General features: G+C 39.9%; 1 long non-coding RNA gene across 1 annotated transcript in view; it reads right to left on the bottom strand.

The window, feature by feature from the left end:
- Positions 1-235: 235 nt before the first annotated feature.
- The window catches only part of LOC129047896 (uncharacterized), a 42,231-nt gene continuing 36,116 nt past the window's right edge, over positions 236-6,350 (bottom strand). The window contains exons 9-10 of the long non-coding RNA XR_008509763.1: positions 3,535-3,621; positions 236-2,214 (exon numbers count right to left, since the gene is read on the bottom strand). This is a non-coding gene — a long non-coding RNA (uncharacterized LOC129047896). The remainder of the gene's footprint in view (positions 2,215-3,534; positions 3,622-6,350) is intronic.

The following is a 6,350-nucleotide window of genomic DNA, read 5'->3' as shown; positions in this document are numbered from 1 at the left end:
TGAACCCAGGCAATCTAGGTTCATGTCTCAAGTTCTTAATCATACCATATACTTCCTCCCTCCCAAAACAGTGAATGATGTGTTCAAAGCCATGGTTAGTGGCACAGTCATGACAAGCACCAGATTCTCGAGTTCTAATTATATGTTCCAACCATTAGTGAGCTGGCCACTAATATCATCCCTAAGACAACAGCCATCTTCTAGAAGAAGTGACAAAAAGTCATTATCTGTCTCTTTATAGTCTTTAATATATGCTATTAATGAAAAATAATTATTGAATGCAAAATTCATTCAAGAGCCTGCTACATCAGCCATCAACAAAACACTTTGCAAAATGTCCCAAAACTAACAATCAGGGAAAATCATATAATCAGAACTTGGTAAGTGGGAGATCATCTACTTAAGTGGTTTTGAAAACGTTTAAGCCTTGTAACCCTTTCCTCAAATAAAAGCTTTTCAGGAACCCCAGCAAGTAAAACAGTGAACACACCAAAGTGGACTTGCTCTGCTTGGGATGGTTTAAAGATGCTAGAATGCCCCTCTCTCTGCCCTGTCTCCACTTCCCAGCAGCCCCCTGAGCAGACTCCAAAGAGCCAAGAGACCAGGGGTTGTTTTTGCTTTTGTTTTTGTGTTTTGGTTTTTTTTGAGACAGGGTCTCACTTTGTCACCCAGGCTAGAACGCAGTGGTGCAATCATAGCTCACTGCAGCCTCAAACTCCCGGGCTCAAGCAATCCTCCTGCTTCAGCCTCCAAGTAGCTGGGACCACAGTCACATGCCACTATGTTCCCCAAGAGCCCAGTTTTGAAGCCATCATACTAGTTCACCCCAGTTTCTCTGAACCCTTGAGAGGTGATGAGTCTTGCCCAAGGTCATTCAGTGAGGTCATGCCAGAGTCAAGGTCAGAGTCCAAGCTCTAAGTCCTCCCTGATGCTCTTTTGACATCCCCACTGCATGCTCTGTTGACTTGGTTTTCCAGGAACTGTGAATATTTCTGCAGCAGGCAATAGTGTGTGCCTTTCTGAGTGCATCTACATGGGCAGCAATAAAAGAAGCCAGGATGCCCAGCAGGGGGAGGATAAATAGAGCAGGGCATTGATGGAGACTTGATGGAGCAGACCTCATTTCTGAGGTCTAACCATCCTCAGCTACATGGTCAAGGCTGCAGTGAGATAGGCAGAGAAGAAAACACCTCTCTGATCTACTTGGCATAGCACTGGAAACTTCTCAGCAAGAAGCCTTTACCGAGATATCAAAAGCCGGCGTTCCTAAGACTGCTGTGAGTGCGTGAGTTGTCGATGCAAATCTGTGTCCCCAGGCTTGCTGCTCACAGCTGTTTTTATGGCATGACAGAGGGCTCCTACAGTGTTTGAGTCCAGAATCAGAGGGGATCCGCTGGCTTCCATGCTGTAGTAGCTTTTATACATTCCACGTTTCTCTGAGGCTTTCCCTTAACGTAACCAACAACCACCAGCTGCCATTTAGACTTCATTGGGGTTCCCAGATCTCAGCATGGAGAAAGAGAAGCCATGGAAACCCCAAGCTTTGAGACAGCTCTCTTAGCCTAGGAGGCCAACTACTCAGACACAAATCCTTGATAGTAAGCAGGGGAGGGTGGGATACAGGCAGCAGAGTGATAATTTTCCCAGGGATCTTTTTGTTATCCAGGGATACACGTTCCAGTGTGATGCCCAGAGCAAGGTCATTGAAGGTCATCATCATAAAGCAAAGGGATTTAACTTCCAAAATCACCAGCCAGGTTTTACATCTGTAGATGCATACCTCTGTACAGATCTCCTAAATAAATTATATTATCCAAATTTACCCACTGCAGACACCAAAGTGAGGTCCATTGTTCCTCTTCTCTGAATGGTTTATTTTCTTTGCAATTAAGGGGTGGTTGAAAACTCAGGAGTTGTGCTTGAATTACCATGAAGCCAAGTCTTAGAAAGACATAAGGGACTGACAGTTTTCCATTTATGGATTAGACACTCGTTATTTTTCTGGCTTTTAACAGCTTTTCAATCTAACTTGTCATTCCAACGTTCTTCCCATTCCAAGATGACAGCGCAAATTGGATATAGACTGTGCACTTAGAGCTGCCCTTCCAGAAACCCTGAGTACCTAATGGTTTTGTGAGGTTATTGGCTTGTTTTGTTGCTTTTCTTTTCCAGTAAATTCTTTTGAAAATTCCAGGAAATTAGTTAAGTTCATGTCTGAAAGAGAAAAAAAAGTCAATGTCTTTAATTGTTTTATTTTCTTTTAGGGTGTTGTCCCATGGGAATGCTCATCATCAGATTTGGCCAAGGGTCTGTTATTGTCTGCCTTTCTCTCCTATTTCAAATGCTCCCACTTTCTTTTGTCTGAGACCTTGATGTAGTACAAGTCTGACTTCGAAAAACTCCATTCAATGGGCAATGCCCAGGGCCCCCAGCGCAGCAGGCACCACACTGTCACCCTCTATGCAACCTGCTCATCATTTCCTTCCAGGCTCTTCCCTTCCTAAAAAGGTGCAAGTGGAAGTTAGCAGTTGTTGTCTCTACTTGATGAGATTTGGGGAAGATTTTAATTTTCTTCTTCTTTACTTCCATGGAATAAAGGAAACACTCTCCTTACCTTTGTGATCATTGTTTCCTTGCATTTTGTTCTGATTCTACCACCTACTTATACATCCCTAAGCAAGCAACTGTTTAGCATTGCCCATTTTGAAATTTTACATAGAGGTAATCATATTTTGTTTTAAAGTTTATTAAATAAAGGACAAAAATGTGATGATGCAGAGGAAGCTGTCTAGAATTACACTGTTCAATGTAACAGCCACCAACCACATGTAGCTATTGAGAACTTGAAATGTGTCCAGTACAAATTAAGATGAGCTGTAAGTACAAAGTGCACACCAGATTTTGAAGACATATTTTACTATAAGAAAAGGAATGTAAAATATCTCATTAATACTTGTATGTAGATGATGTATTTAGATAATAGTATTTTTATATATTATTTTCAATTAAATATACTATTAATATTAATTCCAACTTTTTTTTTTTTTTACTTTTTAATAGTGGCTTCTAGAAAATTTTAAGTTATACACGTGGCTCATACTATATCCTTATTGGACAGCTCTGGTATGCAACCTTTCTGAATTTTTGGTATTCAAAATTCCTACAGAACTGCAATTTTAAACAACATTTGAGAATTATTGGACCTCTATTTCAAGCCAATTATTTTCCTGTTGTTGTATTTTGGTTCCATTTTGAGTAACTCCTCTTAGTCTAATTCCTCACCTTACAAAGCACCTCTCACACCCCTACATTTCTCTCTTAAAACTCCCTACCCATCAACCAAAATGAATATGTACCAATTTCTCAATGCCCTTGGCAAATGACCAGTGTTCTCACCCTCCAATTCCTCCACCTTCCCTTCTTTCCTCGTGCCTCACTTCTGGCCACAGCACACCTGTGTTCCTGCACCTCGGGTCTTGCTCCCCAACCTTCACCCAATTTTCTCATCAAAACCATCCCGAGACTTTGGCTCACGTGTGCGAGATCACGGCAGTATCAGTCACAGCCACATCACCATCCCAACAAGACTTTTCACTCTCCATACAAAAAAAGGCTTGACATCTTAAAACAAAGCAAAACAGAACAAAAGGTAAACCAAAAAGCCTCATTGTCACTTCTGTTCTCTAGCAAATTATTTTTTTCTGAAAAAAATTTCATCTTTATTTTTGCATTTTGTAAGATGTTTCCATTCTTTGCATTCATATGTGCATAGAAAGTTCATACTGTACTAAATCAAGAAGTGATTTCAAGCTCATCTCATCGCATTCTACGATTTTATAGAGAGGAAACAGAGGATCAAATTATTAACGCATTTGCATAGCCCACATGAGGGCAATAGTCCTTAGAAATCATTTATCTTCAAAGCCATTTTATAAAAATCAGATTCAGAAAAAAAGGCAAAAAGAAAAACAAATGAAAAGTGATCTCTTTACTCCCTCATATACCTGACTCAAATACCACTTGCTCAGATGTAATGAAGTATTTTCATTTATTTTAAAGTGTTCAAACTCCATTTAGCCATGATGAATCATGAAGCCTTTGGGATGGGCTTAGGATGATCCCACATATTGGAGTTTTCCTTGTCATTGGAATTTTCCTTGTACATGGGAATCAGGGATTAAGAACCCAATTAAAGCCCAAATTACCCTCAGAGCTTGCTGAGGGTCAGGCTGAGACCTCCATTCTTCTGGCCTCTGCCTCGATTTTCCTTGCCTATATAATATTCTCACAACTCTCACCATCACCTGTAGTTAGATCTATAGTACAAGTCGGAGATCACATAATGCTAAAAACTTCATACCATCAAACCATCAATCCTTATGTTGGAAAAAAAAAAAAAAAAGCTCAGAAATCTTCTAGCTCAACCTGAACCCAATTCTGTGAACTTCTTTGTAGTAATCTGGATGCACTGTCCAGGTTACTTGTCCGTAGTCAAGGTCCAGTTATAGGGAGGTTACTGACACACAAAACATGTTCTTCTGTTTTCTAGTAAGTTTTTTAAAGAGACAAATAATCTATCTTGGTGCCCCTGAAATCTTAACACACAACATAGGAAGCTCTCTCTGATTATGTATAACCTTTGGGCAACTGCTTCTCCTCTCTGCAGCCCAGATTCCTCGTCTGTGCAGGGGGACTCTTGTACCCAGTGATTCTCAGGGTTTCCTCAGGGATAATGTTTTAATCAACAAGAAGTTGGTTGTTTGGTTCATATTATCTCAGTCTCAATTTCCTCATCAGCAAAACCAGAACAACAGTAGGACTTACTCTGTTTATAATGCTAAGCCCAGTACAGGACACTTATTTCAGATAAGCATGCTGGTTTGTGCAGACCGTAACAACTCCTTGAGGGCATATTGTGTTCATTTTAATGTATGCTTAAACTCAGTAGTTATTTCTGCAGAAAAGTGTCCTGAATTTATTTTTACTCCCTTGGATCAGGTCTTCTTTCAATTTCTTCTCTTCCTGTTTAGCTTAGGGTCAGTTTCCAGTGGCAATGTGTAAGGTGGCATCACAGCTCATGAAGACTCTTCTCAGCTCTCCTCCATCACCCATTATTTTTCTGCCCAATAGCCATCTGGATGTATACTCATCAGACCCAATACAGGTGAAGACTAAATCTTAGCTCATCCTCTTGCTCACTTTGGAGATACTGCCTCAATGTTTGTCAAGCATGAAATCCTATCATAATCTGAGATAATTTTCCACCCCATCCAAACCCTCTAAGTGCACTGTCCAATATGGCAGCCATCAGCCACACGAGGCTACTGAGTTCCTTATGTGTGGCTAGTCCAACTGAGATGTGCTGAAAGTATAAAATTTCCCCCAGATTTCAAAAGGTAAGCACAAAAAATAAAAAGTGAATGTAATATATTTCATTAAAAACATTTATATTGATTACAATGTGAAATGAAAATATATTATTAGGTTAAATAAAATAGATTATTAAAATTAATTTTATCTGTTTATTTTACTTTTTAAATGAATCTACCAGAAAAAATTGTTAAGTCACGCATATAATTTGCATTATATTTCCATTGGATAGTGCTGCATTTACAATTATCAGCTTTTGTTACTCTCAACTCTGGAATGATATCACAGAACCTTGCTTTCAAACTACTACAGCCAGTAAATTGAATAAATGGACATTTTGGAGGTAAAAATACAGCAGGTTTATTGTGTTTTCCCCTTGTCTTTTAACTTTCTCAGTAGGTCTAGTTTTCACCCTGCCCCCGGATGAAGATTTGACATTTTGGCCACTCGTAGGTAATAGAAAATCTTAGAGTCATTTGAGTCACAAAACACAGTCTCAATTTCTACTTAGAATTCCAAACACACAAACTAGTAAAAGCTTCCAACTTCATTCAAGGTTTCAGGGATTTGCCCTCCCCTCGCTAGAATCTACTGTTAAAAAGAAAAAGAAAAAGAAAAACCTGCAGTCAGCAAGGGGGCCGGGCTATCCTCTTCCTTTCTCAACTCCTTTTCTCCAACTTGCTAACAGAGGTTTCTCCTTTCCCCAGTGTTGGGGTGCAGGCAGGGAAGGAGGCAGGACCCATTGAGAGCAGGCTGGGGGCTTTTAAAACTGACTCTTCCTCGCAGAGAGAGATTCCGTGAGCTTTGCTGGGGACCAAGCTCCTAAAATTCCTTTGGTGTAGTTGATGTCTTCTCCAACTTTTTGCTACTCTTTCTGCAGCCCCAAGGAATCCACTATGTATGCTTTTAACTTCTCTCTCATGACACTTCTTCACTATTTTCTTAATAGCAAATTTTGCTGAAATATAACAAACTTCTAA

The sequence above is a fragment of the Pongo abelii genome, chromosome 13 (genome assembly GCF_028885655.2).
Source record: "Pongo abelii isolate AG06213 chromosome 13, NHGRI_mPonAbe1-v2.0_pri, whole genome shotgun sequence".
NCBI classification, from domain to species: Eukaryota; Metazoa; Chordata; class Mammalia; order Primates; family Hominidae; genus Pongo; species Pongo abelii.
The sequence above is the reverse complement of the archived record's forward strand: the minus strand, read 5'-3'. Positions and strand labels throughout refer to the sequence as shown.